The sequence below is a fragment of the Schistocerca serialis genome, chromosome 7 (assembly GCF_023864345.2).
Source record: "Schistocerca serialis cubense isolate TAMUIC-IGC-003099 chromosome 7, iqSchSeri2.2, whole genome shotgun sequence".
NCBI lineage: Eukaryota > Metazoa > Arthropoda > Insecta > Orthoptera > Acrididae > Schistocerca > Schistocerca serialis.
The window spans coordinates 359,864,362-359,889,162 of NC_064644.1; positions in this window are offsets into that span (position 1 = coordinate 359,864,362).

Consider the following 24,801-nt stretch of genomic DNA (forward strand, 5'->3'; position numbering starts at 1 on the left):
AAGACCGCTGCGGTCGCAGGTTCGAATCCTGCCTCGGGCATGGATGTTTGTGATGTCCTTAGGTTAGTTAGGTTTAACTAGTTCTAAGTTCTAGGGGACTAATGACCTCAGCAGTTGAGTCCCATAGTGCTCAGAGCCATGTGAAGACCGATGACCTCGCAGTTTGGTCTCTTCCCCCAAACAACCCAACCCGATATGTTACCATTATAAATGTGGATAGCAGGTAAAAATCATCGAGATTCTCTATTCGAGGATTGGATGAACAATCTGTAAACATAATTAAGTTTGTACGGAACCCCCATAACGCACCCGGCCAATTTTTTTGTATGTTTGAGGTTTACACACAGTCGTCTCCTGAAACCCCAGAGGTACTTATAACTAACACTGTGTAGCGAGACACCTATCGGTACTGCGGGGTACTCGTGACGATCCACGCGCAAAATTCAAATTTCGGAAACTTCTAGATGCCACCTGTATCCCTCGGCGTCGTTTCTGTCGATGGCCAGGGAGCCACAAAGCAGCGGTCCCTCCATGCCGCGGACAAACGACACGGGCCTCCTCTCGCCCTCAACCACCCCCACAGCCTCCCCCGCCGCCATCGCTCCCCCCGCTCCCTCCTCCCGCCGCCACAGCGACGCCGAACCGACGGCGCTCAATAAACGCGGCGGCCACAGACGTCGCCGCAATTACACGCGCACGGCTAATGGAATCTGAGGCGGCAGTCTTTTGACGTCATTCAAGTCTTTCACCGCCAGCTGCCTGAATGCGGTTTGATCAACTCTGCTTTGTACGTGTCGCCATGTCATTGAGTCCACGTAATTGCTTTCTGCTCGCCGCACCGCGAGGTTATTTAGGTTGGCAAGTCTTTTTTCCACAGCCTTCAGTTTCACATGGCGCCGCCTCCACTCTAGAATTTCCAAACGCGTCGCCCCCCAACACGTCAGTCTCGCGGACGCGGTAGACACTACCCACTGCCAGGGACAGGATTTGTGACTGCTGTGGGCTCTGAATCAGATGCAATATCCGCCATTCTGCACTTAATTTACGTTTCCAGAGCGAGAAAAAGTGCTACAATTTGGAACTGTTATTTAGCATCTGTACACAGCAGCATTTTGGAATACTGGGATGCTAGTTCTAAGCTACGAAAATAGCATATTTACTTTGCAACGTCTACGCAATGCAGACTGGAAAATTGTAGACACAAGAGTCGTTCTACGCCTGAACAGATACATAAAAGACCGGAAAAGGGAAAATGATATGTTCGTAACAAATTTCGTGCTGTTTAGAAATACAGGACTTGCTGTAACGTTTGGTAGTGCTTCTCAAAGCACGTAAATCGTTAAGTATAATAAAAGAGTCGATATCAATTGGCTACACAAAAGGTGGTGAGGCACAAATATTAACTAGTAGTAACTGCCTGCAGCGATTTAAGGTGTAAAGACGTTAGTATGCCAATGTATGTTCTGACAGGAATTTCGGTAACGTCAGCATCGGCATTTTCTTATCGTCAAGGTCATGACACCAATTTCTGAGGCAACTGTGCCTGTTATATTTCACTGACATCAGCATCAGATCTTTCTTACCATCAAGGCCTCTCCAAAAATGGCTCTAAGCACTATGGGACTTAACATCTGAGGTCATCAGTCCCCTAGACATAGAACTACGTAAATCTAACTAAGGACATGGCACACATCCATGACCGAGGCAGGATTCGAACCTGCGACCGTAGCAGCCGCGGGGTTACCGACTGAAGCGCCTAGAACCCCTCAGCCACAGCGGCCGGCAAGACCTCCCCCTCCTCTCTCCCCTCACCCAAGTGCTCTCACTCAGCCGATTGAATACAGTTTTGCAGACTGTCAGCAAATGCTGTGCAAGTGCAGCTGAGTAGTTTTTAATTTGCACGCTTGCTGTCTTATGCTGTCTAGCAAGCGGCGCCACCAGCAGTTTGTTTTTTAGTTGAGAAGATAAAATGAATTTTTCATTCTACAGCGGAGTGTGCGCTGATATGAAACTTCCTGGCAGATTAAAACTGTGTGACGGACCAAGACTCGAACTCAGGACCTTTGCCTTTCGCGGGCAAGTGCACTACCAACTGAGCTACCCAAGCCCCACGCCCCGTCCTCACAGCTTTAATTCCGCCAGTACCTCGTCTCCTACCTTCCAAACTTCACGAAAGCTCTCCTGCTAACCTTGCAGAACTAGCACTCCTGAAAGAATGGATATTGGGGAGACATCGCTTAGCCACAGCCTGGGGGATGTTTCTAGAATGTTAGAGCACTTGCCCGCTAAAGGCAAAGGTCCCGAGTTCGAGTCTCGGTCTCGGTCCGGCACACAGTTTTGATCTGCCAGGAAGTTTCATATCAGCGCACACTCCGCTGGGGCTAAGCCATGTCCCCGCAATATCCTTTTTTCCAGGAGTGCTAGTTCTGCAAGGTTAGCAGGAGAGCTTCTGTGAAGTTTGGAAGGTAGGAGACGAGGTACTGGCGGAATTAAAGCTGTGAGGACGGCGCGTGAGTCGTGCTTGAGTAGCTCGGTGGTAGAGCACTTGCCCGCGAAAGGCAAAGGTCCCGACTTCGAGTCTCGGTCGGGCACACAGTTTTAATCTGCCAGGAAGTTTCAGTTGAGAAGATGTCTATGCTGGCAGAGCTGCTACAGCAGGGTGGTTCAAATGGTTCTGAGCACTATGGGACTTAACATCTGTGGTCATCAGTCCCCTAGAACTTAGAACTACTTAAACCTAACTAACCTAAGGACATCACACACATCCATGCCCGAGGCAGGATTCGAACCTGCGACCGTAGCAGTCGCGCGGTTCCGGACTGAATGCCTAGAACCGCTAGACCACCGCGGCCGGCCACAGCAGGGTGTGTTGGTATTCTGTTACCCACTATTGTTTGAGCTGTCACGTCATCAACAAACCTCAGCAGCCCAAGGAGCCTCTGATGCAGTGCTAAAAGAACTGTTGGGTCAGGAGGTGGATGTTTTCCGCAACATAGTATTGCCTGAACCATCGCAGCAGCAGCAAACATTTACAGCCCAAGGGGTTCCACTCCGTAATTGAAAACGGAAACCACGTGTGTACGTGTACCTCACTCCTCATGGTAATGTACATGTGCGTCAGTGAAAAAGACCAACAAAAAGGTGTTAGCATGTGGACGTAATGTGTTGTTCCTGTCTCTTCTGTACCTAAGGTCCATCACCGTTCCCTTTGGATCCCTACGTAATTCGGTGCTCTCCGATACACACGATCGAACAGCGGAGGAGTGGTACTCAAGCGTCAACTTTAGGTTACAATATCTCCGGATGTAATTAACAATTTACAATGCAACAAACGGCACTGATCACGTATTTGTTTATATGTTCAGATGTGCTAACAAAACTAACGGGGTTCCATTTAAAAAAACGTAGGTTTGTGTTAAAAAACATACTTTCGTGCATTTTTTTATGGTTTGTATTAACCAATTACACTAGCCCCTCTCCTCACGTTCGGTCTGTGGAATCGATTCGTCAGTATTTGATGTGGTTTCCGAAATATATCCAGCGGTAATGTTAGGTGACTCACCCTGTATATACGTAAAAAATGTCTTATTTGTTTCTGATGGTGAATGATCAAATAATAACAGTGATATACCAAATGAAGTTATGGTTTGACCAGGAAATGGAGCTGTTCCCAGCAACAACAACAGTACGCACGCAGGAGGAATATTGTAAATAAAGATGATCTTCAAGAAAATTTTTTCTTATTTCCAGCCCACACACTTGCAGTTTCTATAAACACGCTGAGTTTACTGACAGATACATAGCGCCGTGCTTGTGATAATTTAATAACAAGAATTTTAAGTGTATGCGACGTGGACGGCGCGCTGTGTGAATGCGCCGCCTCCGACAGGGAGACGCTCATCACCCACGCTGCCTGGTATTCAGCATCACAACATCCGCAGCTGCAACTCTCCACAGCGCACAAAAAATCACTTAGAATACTTCCATAACTGGCTTAACCACTCACGCGCGGACATGGATGACTGTATACAAAAATTTATAAGTTGATAACGAGCGCCATCGCTCTCCGACGAACGCTTTGGTTTGTGGTTATTATTGGTGAACCTGGACATCTTGTCATTGACACTGGCAACATAAATTACACCTAAGTGGTATGCTCCTCAGGAGGAAGAATTTAAATGTGCTTACAATCATTACAGAACTGTTTTGCGATAAATTTATACTAGCAAAAACATTAATCAAGTAGACTGGCAGGAGTTATTAGACAAGGGACATTCGGTAATGTTAAAGAAGGAGATGTGTTTGTTGTTTTACTATTATTTACGTAGAAAATTACCCAAGTACTTTACTCAGAGACAGGATGTCAAGGCAATGCTAGCGTTTTTCACCCATGTGATGACACTGTGATGGCAAGTGGAATATTGCAAATAATTTCGGACAAATGTAGAAATCCAGTGGCTGTACCAAATAAAGTTGAATTAATCGAATTAATATGAAATGAACACCTTTAGCTGCAGACAGGCGTTGACATAAGTCAACGGGGACAGTTGAAAATGTGTGTCCCAACCGAGACTCGAACCTGGGATCTCTTGCTTAGGGGGCAGACGCTCTATCCACCTGAGCGACCAATGACACATACAATTGTGCGACTGCAAAGACTTATCTCTGTCACGCCTTCCGTGAGACCCACATTAGCAACTTATATTCATAGTGCCCCTGCCCGCGGCTTCACTGCCGATTCCCGTAAGAGTTCGGACACTGTTTGTGCATCCTCACAGAAGAAGATGGTCAAATGGCCGGTGAACCTTAACTATATATGTATGAAGATGGTACCGGTGACCCTGCAGCTCGTTAGAATGATACCATCTTCATATATGAATTAATCGTCTTTAAAATGTACGTTCTAATGGAAGATCTGCCTGTAATATTGGAGCAGGTACATGTAGATCCTTCTACATTTTGGGCCTGGACGTAACTCAAGGTTTTTGATGGGATTTTTAACAAAGTGGAGATGAAACGTGCTTTTTTTGTGGATAACATCAATACCAGTCCGCACATCATAAACAAAATGGTTACAAATATAGTGAGGTGTGGTACCTCAACATTGCAGTATGTGTAAGTGTGACGTCATGACATTGCCAGTTTGCAGAGAGACAATGATATCAAAATCCTAATACGCGGAAGTAGAAACGAAATAATGTGTGTATAGCAGCAGTAGTGATGGGAAATGCTAATAATTATGAAAGAGCGTTATTATATTCCATAACAGAATTTGTAAGTAGGCTGTTTAGGTTTTTATGTTGGTAACACCACGTAGCGCTCTGTATGAAAATCACTGACTGTGCTGTGTGCCGTCTGTGGCTGGTTGGACTCATTGGAATATTCACTTGTGTAGTGTTGGGCAGTTGGATGTGAACAGCGCTTAGCGTTGCGCAGTTGGAGGTGAGCCGCCAGCAGTGGTGGATATGGGGAGAGAAATGGCAGAGTTTTGAGAGCGGGCGATATGGACGTGTGTCCGTCAGAAAGAGGAAATTTGTAAGACTGGATATCATCAACTGATATATTTATGATGACTTTTGAACATTAATAAGGTAAATACATTGTTTGTTCTCTACCAAAATCTTTCATTTGCTATCTATGGCTATCAGTAGTTTAGCGCTCACTGTATTGCAGTAGTTCGAGTAACGAAGATTTTTGTGAGGTGAGTGATTCATTAAAGGTATAGGTTACTGTTAGTCAGGGCCATTCTTTTGTATGAATTATTGAAAGTCAGATTGCGTTGCGCTAAAAATATTGTGTGTCAGTTTATTGATGATCAGAATAAGTAAAGAGAGAAATGTCTTGATTACGTTCAGTTTTACTCAGCTGTCTCTGTATCAAATAACGTAGAAGTTTACCAGCACAGTAATTAATTATTTTTCTAAGGGGACGTTTCATAAATTGTACATCGACCCACCAACAGACATTATATCAACAGGAACGAAATTCTGTGGAGAAATTGTTGTAGGAGTTGTAGTTATCAGCTTGTGGCGGTTAATACATAGCAATCAACTTACGTCGAGGTATGTAAACCCTTGACGAAGTAGGTGAGAGAATTGTTGAATATGTTACTGCTGGTCGGCGCAACGCCTAGCAACCGTATCAAGTTGCGGCTCACCCACAAAAACACACACACACACACACACACACACACACACACACACACACACTTCCATCAGTTGGAGTACTCAAAGGTTCCTCGTCCCTTAGCAACAAAAGACCATAAAGAGCAACGAAGGACCGTCTCTGCGGAATTGCTTACGCGTTACGACGCTGATTGCGACAGTTTTCTATCGAGCAGCTTCACAGGCAATGAAACATGAGCCCGTCGCTTCGAACCGGCGACAAAACGGCAGTACATGGAGAGGCGCCACACCACCTCTTTTTCCGAAGAAAAAGTTCAAAGCTACTCTCTCAGCCGGTAAAGTCATAGCGACGGCCTTCTGGGACTTTAAAGGGGCTGTTCTGTTTGATGTCCTTCCTCATGGTGCAACGATCAACTCGGAAACGTTTTATCTACCCCGAGGACAATGAAGAAACGATTTCGGCGAGTTCGTCACCACAGAAAGGTAAACGAACTTCTCCTTCTCCATGACAATGCAAGGCATCACACAAGTCTAGGCAGTCATTTTATCTTGGAATTCTTCCATTTGGTCCGTGTTTGCACACAAAAATAACAATATAGGAATTGTGAATCCGCCTTGATGTAAAACTCTTTTTGTTATTTAATTACTCCCGAAACTACGAAGGTCTTTCAATAAATAAAGCCCAACATTTTTTTCCCAGAAGATATTTATTATTAAGAGTGAGGATGTTACTGCTCTGTTTTGCATTTCCTGAGGTGTCACTTTCTTTAGCCATCGCCCAACTGCACTCCTATCAACTGCAGCCTCGCCATACACTGCACACAAACGTTTATGGACGTTCACCACGGTTTCTTTTTCTGCGCACCAACTTTTCTTGTCCATGTCCTAGTTTTCTACGTAGTCTCCGTATAAATGTAGAGGCAATTGTCGAGTTGTGATGCGCCGGTCGGCAAGAATACTGGCATCCGCACGATTCAGCATGTCTGGAGCAGTGGCTGTGACAGGACGTCCCGAGCGTAGCTGATCATGGAGCTCTGTTTCTGCATTTCCTGCGGCTGTAACTTTCTTTACCCACCTCCTATCTGTACTCCTATCAACTGCAGCATCGCCATACACTGCACACAAACGTTTTTGGATGTTCACCACGATTTCTTTTTCTGCGCACAAGAATCCAAAACAGCACGCTGCTTGTAACGTAAGTCGTATGTAGTCGCCATTGTGAAGTTTCACCGTCGCAAGGAACAAACATCAAATGTGAAGCACCAACAAGGACGTTTGTCTATGTATATTCACGGCTTTTTTAAAAAAATGTGGGGTATTACTTATTGAAGGACCCTCGTAGTTTCAGAGACAAATATCGCCATCATCAGTGGGTTCTTTGAATCTAAAACACGCAGAAAATAATATAGTGATAAAACACTGTATAAGACTTTTACATGTGTCCTGCTTGATTTTTTACATATTGTTTTCCGTGAATACTTTCATAATACTTTATTTATTGTACGTTACAGTATGGCTTTTACATTTTTGTCCCTGTTTGCGGCATATTTTCTCTGTTTTCCTGTTGCCGTTTTTCTTGGCACACGTCATGTCGTCTGCAACTGTGTGAGCGGCTGTTAGTAAACAAATACGAGAACGTGAACTTAGGTACACGTTATACATTTGGGGTTGCGGTAGTGCTGTGGATACACTTTCGGTGTATACTAGGCTGTTACTTAGTTTGTCGTGTACTCATGATCGTTGGACGGCTTGCAGCTACTTTTATACACAGGAGAACATAACATCCACACTTAGTTCATAATCCAAAACATTACACCATCTTGCTGTTAGCGTGCGTCGCGAGAAATGTATCGCGTGTCGCGAGAGGCTTTGAAAATTGTAGCAGGTGTTCTGACGACTTCTGTTTCTTACGTATGCCTCTGTATGTGACGGTCGAGTGGTTCATTTGTTTGAAACGCAGCTACAGTTTATACCGGCAACTAACAACAGAAAAAAATTATTACGTACAAAAGGCTATATTGGAAAGGGGAAACGTAATAAACGAAAACACAACACTTCGCAACAACACACTCTTTGCCGCTGTGAGAGAACTGACCCAGAACACAGAATAGAAAGCACGTACACGCAATGGAACCATTCCATCATCGCACACAGAGACATAAATAAGGAATAGAGGAACCCACTGATAACGGCGATATTTGTCGCTGAAATTAGTTTGGGGAATAAATAAATAACAAAAGTGCTTTGCATAAGACGGAGTCACAACTTCCATATAGTTGTTTAACACTATGCACCCGAGAGGTGCTCACGAAACTTCATTAGACCGATTTTCCTCATTCACCCTACAGCCCAAATCTCTCACATTTCGACTTCCATCTGTTTGGCCAACGAAGGATGCACTCTGTGGCAAGCAGTACGTGGATTATGGGGGGGGGGGGGGGGTTTATTCATGCAGCAAGACGTTGTCTCCGATGTCAAATAGTTGAGTGGAACCATGCGGTCATACAGTCCCTCACAGGAAGATGGCGTAAGGCCTTCGCATTGAACGGAGATTGTGTTGAAAAATGTGGTCTTGTAGCCAAAAGAGTTGGGAATAAATGAATGGTGCATTGGAATCCTGAATAAAACCGACCTGCTTTCAGAAAAAAATGTGTTGCATTGCTTGTTGAACGCCCCTCCTATAATGTAATGGTAATTTCGGCAAATGATTGGGAAAAATGGTAGTCCACTAGGCGAGTTGTGTGTGACAAAGTGTCAAAATTGCAACTGACAGACTGTGCCGGTGGAGATATTGTGGAGAACAATATTTCTCCTCCTTTAATATAGCACAATTATGCCGTATTTGTTGGAGTCAGTGTGGTATATTAAAGCTGTATGCAAATTTAGTTAATAGTTTACCGGTACAGCAGTAGAATAGCTGCAGAACACTGTTAAACATCCCACAGTAGCTGTTCTATAAGGTATTTGTTATGACGTCTCATGGAAGAATGTTGTTTACACGCTATTACCATGGAGGTCGCACATAACCAGTGTCTCCTGTAAGGGGTATGGCCTATTTTACCAGATGCACCCACTCTTCAAGAATGACACACCATCTGAAAACGATGGTCACAATGTTCTGTGGCACTCCCGTTTGTTTATGCGATCAGTATGCTTAGGGTCGGCAGTTCGTACGCCGCCGTTGAAACCTATACAACTCTGTGTAATTATGTGTTGCTATTTAAGATGTAATTATGTGTTGCTGTTTAAGACGATTCTGGCACTGATCTGAGTCGACGTTACTTGCAATCGTACTATCGCTTTCCATTGTCTCGGAGATCTTGACATTACAACCGCATGATTTGCGATTGAAGTCATAACTCTTTTGAGAGTCGTATTCTATTTCTTTGAATTAAACCCTCTGTAGAGCACCGTGTCACGCTCCTCCACACTCACAGTGAAATTAGTAGTAGCAGCATCAGCTATAGATAGCCCATTTTCTACTTCAGTCACTCATGTGGATTATTATTAGACCACTTGCAAGGACGGATGATAGCGAACTGTGTTATTGTCGTACATGCATATATTTCAGTTGAATTTAAATTCACTAAGGCTTAGATTCTATACATGTTACCCACCAACAGGAGATGTGTACCTGCTTTGAGTAGTAGACCAGTCAGCCCACGAGATGAGCGTAATTGTGTACACACAGCAAAATCTGACTCAACATCTCGGGCATGAACCATGTTACACATTCACTAACCTCGTTAAATGTCGTTCTACCAGCTGTCCGTGTCAGTAACATGCGCTCAACATTGACAATCTAGCAACAAGTAGGACAGTAGATGAGACTTTGGAGCGAAGGCATGCATCCACCCTAGACGTAAAAATTGATTTCCTGACCAAGAATAACCATATATGTAGTCTCATAAATGTTGCAACAGACGTCGATGTCTTGTAGGCGGCGTCTTGATAAACAAACTTAGGATAGGGACCTATGTCCAGAACATTATCCAATGATGCTATAGAGCGTTTAAGTTATAGGTGCCGGCGCCTGCCATTAGGCCACCCCTTCAGCAGAAAACATGACTTTGTTCGCTGACAAACCATAGGCACAAGGTCTCAAAATGTTGCTCGAACAGTCCACAGGTATACTGCCGGTTCATAGTGTCCAATGGGCACAAAATTTCGGCGATCAGACATGTCGCCATCATCAGGTGCGCTGACGAACTGAGCTCCTGAGGGCGGGCGGCCGTCCTAAATCCCCTCCCACCCGCCGCGGGCCGCTCTCTTCGCCGTCCGCGCCCGCGCGCCGGCGGTCGCGAAGACGTAGGCGTCGAAATCTGTCGTAGCGTCGACGTGATTGCTACGTCCACCCTGGTCGCCAGTTCGTACTTCTTGCTGAGAGTCTTCTTAATTACATTCAGTGCCGGATCCCAAGCCTTGTTGAGATTGTAGTCGCAATCTCGGTTGATATCATCTTCCCTGGTGCGAATTTCGATAGCCCCCCTTATAACGCTGTCCCAATATTTAGAGGTCTGAGCTAGGATCTTGGTGCGCTCATAATCCATCTCGTGTTTCTCGGACAAACAGTGCTCTGCTACCGCCGACATGTTGGGATATTTCAGTCGAGTGTGTCTTTGATGTTCTCGGCAACGATCTTCGATGGTACCTACTGTCTGTCCGATATAAGTCTTACTCACACTCACAGGGAATTTGGTATATGCCGGCCTTCCTCAAACCAAGGTCATCTTTCACACTCCCCAGCAATGCCCGTGTTTTATTGGGCGGGCAAAAGACGGTTGTAACTCGGTGTTTCTTTAATATACGGCCGATTTTCCCCGATAGTGCGCCATTGTACGGAATAAAGGCAGTGGCTACCTCTTCTTTCGTTACTTCATCCGTCTCCACAGGTTGGTCTGTGGTGGTGGGACGACGTAGAGGGCGTCTAATCTGCGATTCCGAGTACCCGTTTTTTCGGAACACGGTTTTGAGATGTTCCAATTCCTGGGGCAGATTCTCTGCATCTGAGATGCTGTTCGCCCTGTGTACTAGTGTTTTTAGTACTCCACTCCTCTGAGAAGGGTGGTGGCAGCTGTATGCATGCAAGTACAGGTCAGTGTGCGTTTTCTTCCTGTACACCCTGTTGCTCAAGGCACCATCGCCTCTTCTCTTGACCATGACGTCCAGGAATGGTAATATTCCTTCCGCTTCGGTCTCCATAGTGAATTTGATGTTTGGATGTATGGACTTAAGGTGTGTAAGGAAATCCAGGAGCTTGTCCCTACCATGGGGCCATATGACGAACGTGTCGTCGACATAACGGAAGAAACAAATAGGTTTCCAATTGGATCACGCCAAGGCTTCCTTCTCGACGTACTCCATGTACAAATTCACGACCACCGGCGAGAGTGGACTGCCGATTGCGACTCCCTCCGTTTGTTCATAGTATTCCCTATTCGATAGAAAATACGTTGAGGTCAAGACATGCCTAAAGAGTTCGGTGGTCTTCTCGTCAAATTTATGCCCAATAAGCTCGACTGACGCTCGTATCAGATTCCGACGCCCGCGTCTTCGCGACCGCCGGCGCACGGGCGCGGACGACGGAGAGTATTACTTTAAACGGGCAAGAGCCCACCAGAACTACACTTTCATGGAATCTGATGTAGTTTTACGAGAGAGTATAGTATGTCGTTACTCGTAAACTAAGGTGCAAATTTTGGTACTTAATCGCCAAGGTTACAACGATTTTAGGTGTACCAACACTCAATAATGAGAAGCTCACCGGGCTTGCTTACATATAGCTGCAGATCCTTCATCAAGTGGAAACTGAGATGGGAAACCCAAGCCCCGTTATCATGCCACATGTGACCTAACTTCGAATATCAGACTCGTCACCAAATTAACAAATATAGGTAAGCACACAATGACGCCTGTTTAAATCAAACACAGACCTTATTCCTATACGAACTTTAATGCCAGGCGACGCATGGGTAAGCTCTTCTTCTCAGCTTGCACTGCGTGGCGAGAAAAACCAAACACCACGCCTTGTGCCGGAACCGAAACCTTTCCGCCGTCTCCGGCCGCAGCGCTCCAGCAGCACCACGCGCGTTCCAGGTGAGGGCCAGCCTCCCGACAGTGTTCTAACCGCAAACAACAGACCACACAGTGAGACCTGTTGGCGCAAGCCCCTTCTGTCGGTGTCGTTGTCCCGTGGTGAGTGTAGTATTAAACAGTTGTTGGTTTCGCCTACTGATTCTCGATGGTTTTCTTCAAGTGCTCCTCTTTTTTCTGTGTCTTCACGGTTCGCGACTGCAGAGACAGTGTCCTCTTAATGTGGTCTCCTACCCTTTGGAGGTAGAGGAGTGCCACCGGCCTTTTGTGGCGGTCCCGGTCTGCGTTGGTTTGTCCAAGCTGGCTTAGAAATGTGAGGTCCTCAATCGTTCTAATTCTGGGCATGCTGGACCTCCTGGGTCACATTTTGTGGGTAGATTCTTCTCATCGCGGCGTCGACAGCAGTTTCGATGATTTGCGTCAGTGGTTGAAGAATATTTTTCAGGTCGTTGACTCTCCTCTCCTCTTGTGTGTTGAGCTTCACCCTGATCCTGACTTTGGCAGCGCTGACGCAGGACAGGAAAGTCGACGCGAGCTGCTGTATCGGTACTGCACAGCTAAAGAGCCGAACCTGCGATGAGCAACTGACTCGCGGCCGGTCAAAGCGAAATCGATGGCAAAGATGACACGACAAGAAAGAGGTACTGGCGCCAGCCGCGCGACGCATCACCTTCTTTGCCAGCCCCCATTTAAAGCGATGGCAAAGTCTGTGCAACCATCATTTTCTATAACAGCTTCCCTACAGTATTCTTCATGGTCTTCCCACTAACTTCCACTACAGCTTTATCCAATAATGTTCCTTGATGCTGAGTGTTCTTTGTTGGAGCATGGAAATTCACGACAGAACAGAAAATATTTCCAGCAGCCATACCTTTCCCAATTAAATGCAAAGCGTACATAAATCTTGTATTTACTTTATAAGGACAATTTGGCTCTGGCTTCGATGAAGTCATAAAGGAAACAACAGATAAACAACTATAACAAACAATTTTTAGTGGAATTGCGTCACTTTCTTGAATCTTCAGGCATTTAGACAATTTACATTCCTTACACTTCACAAAATTAAAAACAATGTCAGATAAAATACTCATGTCAATAATAGTATTGTTCATTTCGTCATTAGTTCCTGTCAGCATTCTATTTTCGTAAAAAAAAGGAGACAGTTGTTTTGACGAAGCACTGTGAGCAATACTGAGTAGAGCACTTCTACTTGGCGCTGCTGCGATATTTTTGCGTGATATACGTATTTGAGGAGTGTACATCCTGTGCTGACTGCCTTTAAACTTTGTCTTTTTAAATACACATTTCAGTTTCGTCATCTTCAGTGAGATATAAGTAAAACTTGATTCACCACAACACAACAATGAAAACACATCGATCTGAGCAACAACAGAAACGAACTCCCAAAGATGAAACACTTTTCAAACAGTTGAGCATCGTAATGGTACTGTTACAGGTTAGCCATACATTTAAAAATATCTTTAATAAACTAAAAGGTTAATTAGAAGGAAAGGTGAACACCAGATATTACAGTCACAGAAAATGACAAACACGAAGTAAGTATCCTAAAACAAATTTCTCAGGAAGATTTTTTGGAGAGTATTTGAACAAGACCCCAAAAATTCAAATTCCATAAAAAATTTCCATTTTTTTTACCCATGCCACGTATTGGTCCCCAACACAGGGATTAAAGACATTAGCTACCAGTGGGCATTGATTTATATCAATGGCGCAAGTTAAAAATCTATGCCAGACCAGGATTCGAACCTAGGCCTAGGTACCTGAATTTAGGCACTTGTGCTGACCACTAAACAATCTGGCCACAGGGGTAGTGGAGCTACAAGGATACTGAGTCACCTTCTGGGTGGCCTACATCAGGGGTAGGTATGCACTCAGGGACAAACCTATTGTTCTCCTTTGATTGACAGGTACTTAACCTATTGTTCTGCCAAGTGCTTTTTCATGTCACCCCCATGTGCTTTTGATTGACAGGTACTTAACCTATTGTTCTGTTAAGTGCTTTTCCACATCACCCACATTTCCTTTTGACTGACAGGCACTTAATCAATTGTCCCATCCCCCACACCCTCCTCCTCCCCAAACCTCCTTCCACATCACTGCCGCAGGTACATTTTCAGGTCTGAGTTATTGGAATAGTCCCCCTTCTCACTCTTATCAATTTGATTGACTACATAATTAAATTGATCAATTAATTAACCTCCCTGTTGGGAAAGTGCCACGCCCTCCTGGCTGGAAGTTCAGATTCCATCAGGACAACCTAAGAAAATTGTGCGAAAAAAGAGTACCTCCACTAACCTAAGTCATCCAAATCCCACCTCTTCCTAGGAATTGGGTGGAGGGGAAGAATCAGTTTATCGATCATTTGGAGGGTATTCGATTGTAGTGTGAGGAATGTTGTTCAAACAATTTAGACATTGTGTGGAATATTGTTTATTTAAACAATTTATGGGATTCAACGCATTGTATGGAATATATAGAAATTGGTGGAGAGGAAGGATCACATAACAGGAAATTCAAGGGTATATTGTTTACTTATAAAAAAAAATCAGTTTGTGGGGGTTGGATTTCTCTTGCTCATCATTCCCTGCTGTCTGGAAATACGTAGGTCTTGTAAGCAGTAATTAAATGAGGCAAACATGATGCGTAACTTAATGTTTGGCACTGTACTCTAGGTGTATTACACTACTGGTCGTTAAAATTGCTACACCAGGAAGATGACGTGCTCCAGACGCGAAATATAACCAACAGAAAGAAGATGCTGTGATATGCAAATGATTAGCTTTTCAGAGCATTCACACAAGGTTGGCGCCATTGGCGTCACCTACAACGTGCTGACATGAGGAAAGTTTCCAACCGATTTCTCGTACACAAGCAGCAGTTGACCGGCGTTGCCTGGTGAAACGTTGTTGTGATGAGTCATGTAAGGAGGAGAAATGTGTAACATCACGTTTCCGACTTTGATAAAGGTCGGATTGTAGCCTGTCGCGATTTCAGTTTATTGTTTCGCGACATTCCTGTTCGCGTTGGTCGAGACCCGATGGCTGTTAGCAGAATATGGAATCGGTGGGTTCAGAAGGTTAATACGGAACGCCGTGTTGTATCCCAATGGCCTCGTATCGAGATGACAGGCATCTTATCCGCATGGCTGTAACGGATCGTGCAGCCACATCTCGATTCCTGAGTCAACAGATGGGATCGTTTGCAAGACAACAACCATCTCCAAGAACAATTGGACGACGTTTGCAGCAGCATGGCCTATCAGCTCGGAGACCATGGCTGCGGTTACCATTGATGCTGTATCACAGACAGGATCGCATGCGATGGTGTACTCAACGACGAACCTGTGTGCACGAATGGCAAAATGTCATTTTTTCGGATGAAATCAGGTTCTGTTTACAGCGTCATGATGGTCGCATGCCTGTTTGGCGATATCACAGTGAACGCACATTGGAAGCGTGTATTCGTCATCGCCATACTGGCGTATCACCGACCGTGATGGTATGGGGTGCCATTGGTTACACGTCTCGGTCACCTCTTTTTCGCATTGACGGCAATTTTAACGGTGGATGTTACATTTCAGATGTGTTACGACCCGTGGCTCTACCCTTCATTTGATCCCTGCAAAACCCTACATTTCAGCAGGATAATGCACGGCCGCATGTTGCAAGTCCTGTACGGGCCTTTCTGGATACAGAAAATGTTCGACTGCTACCCTGACCAGCACATTCTCCAGATCTCTCACCAATTGAAAATGTCTGGTCAATGGTGGCCGAGCAACTGGCTCGTCACAATACGCCAGTCACTACCATTGATGAACTGTGGTATCGTGTTGAAGCTGTATGGGCAGCTGTACCTGTAAACGCCATCCAAGCTCTGTTTGACTCAATGCCCAGGTGTATCAAGGCCATTATTACGGCCAGAGGTGGTTGTTCTGGGTACTGATTTATCAGGATCTATGCACCTAAATTGCGTGAAAATGTAATCACATGTCAGTTCTAGTATAATATATTTGTCCAATGAATACCCGTTTATCATCTGCATTTATTCTTGGTGTAGCAATTTTAATGGCCAGTCGGGTAAATTAATGTTTGGGCCATTGTTGGCACTTAACCTATTAAGTAGTTTTCCATGTCAACCCCATTTCCTTAAAATATTCTGCCGCCATTGATACCGAGTTAAGTAATTACTTATGTCCTCCCACCATTTTCTGGTACACTTTTATAACTTCACATGCTTTTGAACGCCATTTCTGGCGCATTCTTCTTTGCCACACACTCCCTTAAACTTTTGTACCGCTAATGTGAAAAAGATTGACGACGCACCATGTGAGAAAATTATAAGAGAGGCCCACCGTGGACTATGCTTTTGTCCCTATTACGGCAGTGTATGTCCCGTTACCATTGACCATGAAGGTCACGGTGTCAGAACAGACTGTTCGAACTGCCATTTGAACTCCCTGCGGACGTTATGATAGAGGACATCCGACCCTAAGGTACGATCATCGAACACGTTGCTGAAAAGTAGGCACAGTACAGGACATATCCTGTCCTCAGCGGTGTTTAGCAAGTTCTTATCGAAATTCTGAACCATAAACCATTCTACCACCGGATCGAAAATTTGTAACTATGGTCAACCACGCACATGCTCTGACTTTGGGAAAGAAGGCCATCTAGAGTCAGAACGCGTTCAGTGACGTGTTGCGCAACTTACTCTTACAGACGTGCTATCCCCCGAACACAATGATAGTCCTGCCAATGATGTATGCAGCGAGACACTCACCACGACGACAACGCCAGGTACGTCGCATGGCCACATTGGCTTACGCCATCACTCCCACCATCACTCGGATGTCGTTGAGGTCACTAACAACGAGGATGCAGCCTTCCTCTGGCCACAACGGAAGGAGTTTCTCCACCCCATGGCCGTTCGACGCATTTACCGCACCTATGGCGGTCTTCGGACGTCGCATTTCATTGCTTTCGTCCGATACGGGAAAACCCGTTCGTAAGCAAATGCCCCCCTTGGTCACTCACAGGCCCGGCGACCTCCCTCATCCAAGACGACGCTGATACAGCCTGGCCAGAAGACACTCACACGATGATGTCAGCCAACAGCAAAAGTGATAGAAAGCTTTGCGCGATGGGTAGCGTGGCGCCATCGAATGCTGTAGATGTTTCTAGGTCGGACGCGCGGGATGAGACTAAAGTCTCCTCGCAAGCGTCATAAGATCCCACTTCTTTTATAGCGAAGACTGTATGGATACCACACCATCCCCCCACATAGGCGTGTGGGCAACGACATATAGGAGGAGCCGGCACTTCAACTAGAGTTGCCGCCACCGTCCTGCACTGATATCCAATAGAGCTTCCATCCACAGTGTGGAGCAAGGGCGGTGACGTTCGTCGGTGCCGCCCTCCACCGCTTCTGACGATGTCAGACGAGCTCCCAACACCAACAAGCTGCACACACATGTTTGCGACTCTCAATCTCAATATGGTTAGCAACACAGCGAAGCTGCAACTTCTTCTAGACGTGCTCAGGTTGTCAGAAGTTGACGTTGCCCTTCTGTAGGAGGTGGGTCTGGCTACCATTCCGACTCTCTGTGGATTCGAGTTGTTTTCCTCAGTCGACTGTCACAATTGGTATGGTGTGGTCCTCCTAAGTCGGGAAGGTATCCCAGTCACAAATGTGGTAGGTCTCCCATCTGGGCACGGTATGGCTCTCACACAGTTTGATACCTCTGTCATCAACTTGCACCTCCACCCCCATCAGGCTGGAAACACCGACGTCAACGAACTACGTTCTATGCAAAAGAAATAGAGCCATTGTTTGCGGGGCGATATGACGGTTTTACATTGTAGTAAGCAATTTCAACTGTGTACAGTATCTGAAGGACTAGATTCTTGGCAACTCAACATGTCTGGCCTTATGTACGATCATGGATGATTTTCATGATGTTGATGCATGGGAGATCATACACAATGATACCGCTGATTACACCCACCACACAAGCCATTCAGCAAGCCGACTCGATCGGATTTATGTTTCTGCAGTCCTTCAGACAGGTGTGTCCTCTGGCCGTTTGCCATCATTGCGCATTCATCTGCCATCACAACCAGTTTGGCACGGTCTAAGTCCCTGAAAACTCAATACCTCTTTTCTTCATGGCCAGATTTGTCGGCAACACATCGCTGCTACAAGGTCATGCTGCAACCTCTTCCTCGGGAAACATCGATGCTGCTGTGGTGGATGACTTGTGCGAAGCTGGCGATCAAGATTGAGTCTATACAGTGCGGCAGAGATGCGACGGGCATGGTACCGGGATATTGAGTACTATTATTACACCATCTTGCGTGAACTTGCTGTCTGTGCACCACTTTCGGATGTCCATCGCGAACGCCAACCTATCAAAGCCAAACTTCTGTCCCTTCAGTTATGAGACATGGTGGTGCAGTCTCTTCCTGAAGACATCACCGGTGAGGAGCCTCCATCCACGCCTCGTGTTACACCTGACCTCCGCCGTCGACGACATTCCGTTCTCTCCACCCTTACCACTCAAACTGGCCTACGTGTTAACACTAAAGCAGCGGTCGTCTCAGCCTTCGCTGATCATTACCGACAGGGGGCGGCGGTTTCCGAAGATGTTCTCCAACTTCTCACCCACAACCTTAACAACACGGAAGCGGCATCCTTGGTGACAGTGATCACTCTGGACGAGGTGGCGGACGGCCTTCCAGTCGTATTTTATCGTAACGTTAGCGAATTGATGCTTCCACGTTGGGCCGAGATATTCCACCAGTTGTTCAATCCTTCCTTCCCTGTACCACCGGACTTCACCAACAGAATCCTCATACCGGTGCTCAAACCGACAGGGAGAACGCACATCGCCACCTTTTGCCTCCGTCACATTACTCAATGCAGATTATAAAATCTAAATGTGTCTCTCGGCGGCGCGCATGCATGCGGTGTTGCCTGTACTTTCTCCAGAACAAACACCCAGAGGTGGCGGTGTCGTTCTCCAGACGGCCATAGGTGAATGTTGGGACCTAGTTGCTGTGGCCGCGTCTTGCCACCACCATGCGCCACTGGTGTCGATAGATTTCAGCAGCGCCTTCCACAGGGTCCGCTACCATTTTCTCCTCTCGGTGGCGGAACACATGGAGTTCTCCGCACCATTGCTAGACCTATTCGCTGCTTACTTAGCAATTCCATGTGTAGGATCCAGGTGAATGGACGATTAGTTGGATCGATCTCTGTCCGGCATTCAGTCAGGCAGGGATGCCGTTTGTCTACTATTTTCTATGCAGTCGTCCTTGAGCCCCCCCCCCTCCCTATTCCATCTTACAGGACCAACAATTCCCCCCCCCCCCCCCACCCCATATTTGGGAAGTACACAACCTCCTAATTCATTGACACATATACAATCAGTCTGGAATGGTACATTGTACCAACACGACCAGACCGACGACCTGAAATTGAAAAGACAAATGCATATTCTTATTTTATTTTGTTAAATTTTTTCCTGAATTTAAATTTTAGTTCCTGTGTCTGTCTGCCTGTGATGTTGCGGGCCACTGTACGGCTCTGCCCCCTCCTTGGAACGGCCTGATAAGGAGATCCAATCCTTGTATCGTCGATACATATTCCAAAAATGCAAAAAAGTTAAATAAAGTAAAAAATTACAAAAATAAAATAAAACTAAAATAAAAACCATTATTGTTGTTACCTTGGTCTAGTTCCTTTCCTGTCACATTCGTTATAGCGGGTGGGGGTGGGGAAGTCGAGGTCACACCTCGGGTTGCGACTCGTGCCGGCTTCGCCCTCCTGCCCTACCCGTCATGACTCATTAAAAAAAAAAGTGGGCAGTATGGCTGATTGTTGCGCGGGAGTCCCGCGTTCGATTTAAGGTACTGTCAGGTATATTTCTTTGATGCGAGAAGTGCTACAGGGCGCATCAGCCTCAAGGGGCCAACTGAGGTGCTATTCGACAGATTAGAAGCTGTTCCAAGGCCAAGAAACGCAACAACGACCAAGGAGAGCGGTGTGCCGACCACATGCCCCTCCAACCGTATTCGTTGCCTCTATCCCACAAAACACCATTACTCTCAGCTGAAAACAACACATTTTGAATGGAACAAAAAACACAGAAACCGCACACTAGCTGTTGACCGGGCCTCTTTTCAAATGATGCGTGTGTAACTCGCATTGTGTGGACGATGAAGTTCAGGCGGGAGGTGTTTCTGTGCTATTCTGAGGGTATTTTTTGGAATATGACTTGGGCCCGCTCATTCATGTTACTGTGCATGTGAACCAGGTTGTTGAAGATTCTTGACGACCAAATGTTGCCCCTTCTTCTACATGGGCACTCCCATCTTCCAAGATGACAAAAGTCGCGTTCGCATGGCTGTACACATGGTTTGAAAACACTCTGGGACCCTATCGAATCTCGACCAGCCCGCTAAGTCACCCGATCTTAATCATATAGAAAATGTCTGGGAGTGTTTTAAACAGGGGTGAAAAGTAGAAGGCAACGACCCAGAAATTTGGAAGATCTGAGGAATCAGATCTTCAGTCACTAGCTTCAGCTGGATACAGCATACTTGTAGAAACTTGTGGAAATATATCCTCGCCGAATCGAGTACACTGTCAGGGACTGAGACTGTGCTAGACGGTATCTACGTGATGTCTCCAGGAGCTGATTAATTTTTTTGTCTAGTTTGCTTCTGTTCCTTACGGTGTTTGATAATTTTAAAGACACTGAGCTGACAAAAGTCAGGAGATACTTCCTCATAATGTGTCAGACCACCTTTCGTACAGCATAGTGCAGCGCTTCGACATGGCATGGCCTCTGCAAAAGTCTTTGGAAGTCCCGTACAGAAATATTGAGCCATTCTATCTCTATAGTCATCCATAATTGCGAAATTGTTGCCGTTGCAGGATTTTGTGCACGAATTGACCTTTCAATTATGTTCCATAAATGTTCGATGGGATTCACATCGAGCGATTTGCGTGGCCAAATCATTCGATCGAACTGTCCACAGTGTTCAAACCAATCGCGAACTTCTGTGATCCAGTGACGTGACACATTGCCGTACATAAAAATCCCATCGTTGTTTGGGAATATGAAGTCCATGAATGGCTCCCAATAGTCTCCAAGTAGCCGAATGTAACCATTTCCTGTCAATGATCTGTTGTTGGACAAGAGGACCCAGTCTGTTCAATGTAAACACAACCCACACCGTTGTGGAGCTTGCACAGTGTCTTGATGACAACTTGGATCCGTGGATTTTTGGGGTCTGCGCGACACTTGAACCCTACCATCAACTCTTACCGAATTAAATTGGGACTTACCTGTCCAGGCCACGGTTTTCCAGTCATCTATGGTACAACCGGATATGGGCACGACCCAGGAGAGGCGCTGTTGTAATGAATACGTTAGTTGTAAGTCCCATAATGATTTCTGTCGTCAGTACTGACAACTCTATGCAAATGCCGATGTTCTTGGCAGTTGAGTGAAGGCCGTCGGCCACTGCGTTGCCCGTGGTGAGGGGTAATGCCTGAAATCTGGTATGCTCGGCACTCTGTAACACTGTGGATCTCGGAATACTGAATTTCCTAACAATTCCGAAATATAAAGTGCCACGAATCTAGCTCCAACTACTGTTCCGCGTTCAAAGTGTCTGTTTTCCGTCGTGCGGCCATTATCACGTCGACAACCTTTTCACATGTGTCACCTGAGTGCTGCAAATGACGTCTCTACCAATGCACTTTTCTTTTATCCCTTGTGTTAGCGATACTACCTCCTTCTGTATATACGCATATCGCTGTTTCTTGGCTTCTGTCACCTCAGCGTATGCTAGTGGGCACACCCTAAGGCCTAAAGCAACTTTCTTGTCTCTGTCAAGTAACATAGCGCGATGAAACTTAGAATATACGTAGAACGAACTCTTACAGTGTAGTAAAAAAGAAATAAGCACTTAGATGAAAAAAGACACTTTCATTCAAGAGCAATAACTGCACTGAAGTCATCTCGGTAATGATAGTGCCCTGGACGCTACAAGGAATGGGGTATGGTCCTTAATATGGTGTATGATCCCGTCGGACGGCAGTGCGTGCTCTGCAACGTCCTCTAATGGTAGTATTGAATGTCAGTACCCCATGCAACATTATGCCTCCCTGGACCACCAGAGCGATCACGTTCGACAGTCCTCCTTGGTCCATGACGTGTTACCACATTTCTCCATTCGAAAGTACGTCCAGGATCACTACTCAGGCTGAATCTGCTCTCGTCTGACAAGAGGACGCGACCCCACTTCTCGTTCGCGCCGTCCCTATGCTCTTAGCACACTCACAAACGGAGCCGCTCATATGCGGTTGCCAACGAAATACAACGTATTGTTCCTCGGGCAATGAGACCGTCGCCATGTAGTCCCACTGTGGACCGTGGGATTGCGTGCCTTGCTGTCCTGCTAATTCTGTAAGTATTTACACCCGCTGTATCACGTGTTTCTTTTCTTGCCTGTTGCACAATGTAGCGGTCATTTTCTGCTGTAATTGCCCACCTCCGCTCCTTCGGACAACAGTGCCTGTGATTCGGGACGCTCCCCATGCACGTGAAACAATGCTGTGCGCAGTACATAATCCTGAGCTACATTCGTCACTCTTCGCCCTTTTTCTAGTTCCCCGATGATTCTTTCCTATGTGAAGACATCCAGATGTTGTCTCCAGGCCATGTTGTAACGAAGGACACCATCACAGCGCACTGTAGATGCTCCTTCAACTACCGAGTTAAAATGTTATATTACTTTGTCTGATTTGTCCTTGAGTTTTGCAGAGCAGTGTATTTGACAGTACAGAAAATGGACACTTCTGTTAGGTTTCAGCTATGTTCTCACCTTCCTTTTCCGAGATATAAACGCGTCCCGAGCAGCACTCATTGCTCCACCCTGGAAGCCTTATATTTATGTGCACAAAAGAAAGTCCCAGACTGTGAAATAAGCGATGACAGGAAATGAGCCATGTTGCTCGGAGACGTCAAAATCGATTGCATCCAAGTCGTCATCCTGTAAAGGCTCCCTGGTTTTGTTGTTGATGATTGTCTTGACTACAAAACTGTAGTTCAGCTGTTCTTCCCGATCCTATTGCGCGTCTTCAGTACTGGATTCCGCAAGATTTTCATGACTCAGTTACGCAGGGTTGTTCAGGTTCTTATCAGTCTCTTCCTTCTTTTTATTTCTTTCTTGTGCTGCTTTGAGTTTTCTTTTAGTGGCATAGTTGTCAGTAATTCTGTATTATTTTATTCTGAGTGTTGATTCATCATTTAAAAGCATGAATTAGTGTTCCATTGTTGAAGGTATGGGTTTCTTGCAACTAATTCTGGCACATTAATTGTTCAATTTCTCATTATTTCTGTTTGTGTTATCAGAAATTTCGGAAGTGCTCGCAGTTCAGTTGAGAATTTGAGGCTTTGGAGAGCTGTCAATAGCATTTTGCGCCGTTCTGTTGACAGGGCCGAAATACGGTACTTGAAGCTTGGTAAGATTGAGAGTATACACAGTGCCAAAGCGGGAACATTTCTTCGTCCTCTCCATAGTAGCCATTCAGAGGAAATCTTTGAGAGACTTGTTATTTCAATTTCTGTTATTGTTTCATAGGTTGTTGTCGATAGATGTTGGTCATACACCCTGTAAAGAAAATTTTTCAGTGGACCAAAGAACGTTAGGCCAGAGTTCTGAAAATTGCACGTACTTTGTGGAGGCAGAGAAAGCATATGATGAAGTTATTTATGCAGAATTAGTAGCTCCCAATGGAAATATGGCTCAAAAAGTTATCTTAGGTGAGGGAACTGTATCTGCTTTGGCTTGGCATACTTCTGAAAGTCACTCGCTGGACAACTCCGAGAAGTTCCAACAACATTTCTAATAATACGTGGGCCTTGTATTTTGGCGTTGCTGTTGTGCCACATGTTTTCAGAAATAAATTAGCACCTGAAGAATTGAAAACCAGGAGCGTTTACAGCGGAAACAGATGATGTGCGTTGCAACAGCATCTCCAGTTCTCGTTACGCCTGCTATGGAGTCATATATTTCTGAATCTATTATTTGTATGAATTTACACACTTTTTGTTAAAGAAAATGTATGTGTCTATTCTCATGTCAGTTCTTTTATTCAAGGAAACTTCCTCCATTTTCGCCAATTTACTTCTGATTTATCCTTTGCTTAGAAAATCTTACTCTGCACCTCACAGGAAATCATCTTGAGATATATTTGTTAGTAATTATATAACTATGCTGCGATATTATAGTGATCAAGGATGCTGGGGAATGCCGTATTAGAATATTATGTTTTCAGACTTTGAATGTTGTACTATCTGTCTGGTTTACATGGAGACGTATTTTGAACACTGAGGATCAGGAAGTTATATTCGCTTTGTTTAAGTTCAATACAGGTCACAATAGATTTTTCAAAGGGAAAAAGTACACTGTTGGAAAGAAATCGCAAAGCAAAAAAAAAAAAAAAAAAAAAAAAATGACTGTAGAGTTATGAAATTTCGGGAATACAA